This window comes from Penaeus monodon, chromosome 28 (assembly GCF_015228065.2).
Source record: "Penaeus monodon isolate SGIC_2016 chromosome 28, NSTDA_Pmon_1, whole genome shotgun sequence".
Taxonomy (NCBI): Eukaryota; Metazoa; Arthropoda; class Malacostraca; order Decapoda; family Penaeidae; genus Penaeus; species Penaeus monodon.
Genome location: NC_051413.1, coordinates 24,305,805 through 24,306,287, shown reverse-complemented (window position 1 = coordinate 24,306,287; position 483 = coordinate 24,305,805). Strand labels below are relative to the sequence as shown.

General features: G+C 56.9%; 1 protein-coding gene across 2 annotated transcripts in view; it reads left to right on the top strand.

Moving 5' to 3' along the window:
* Positions 1–483, top strand: part of LOC119591425 — an 83,783-nt gene that overhangs the window by 10,942 nt on the left and 72,358 nt on the right. The gene's annotated exons all lie outside the window — the stretch shown is intronic.

The following is a 483-nucleotide window of genomic DNA, read 5'->3' as shown; positions in this document are numbered from 1 at the left end:
ACCCACAACACCACAACCCACACCATACACCCCACTATCACACCACACCCACATCACACCCACAACATCACACACACACCACACCCACATACACACCCACACCCACGAACACACCCACATGACACACCCACACCCCACAACACACCCACACCCACATACACACCCAACCACACACACCACACATCACAACCACACACACCACATCACACCCACATCCACACATCCACACCCACACCCACATCACACATCCCCACAACCACATACACACCCAACACCACAACACCCCCACATGCACACCCACACCACCAACCACATCACACCCACAACCCACACAACACCCCACCACACACAGCACCCCCACACAAACACCCCACATCACACCCACACCCACTTGCTCACCCACACCCACTTGCTCACCCACTTGCTCACCCACACCCACTTGCTCACCCACACCCACTTGCTCACCCACACCCACTTGCTCCC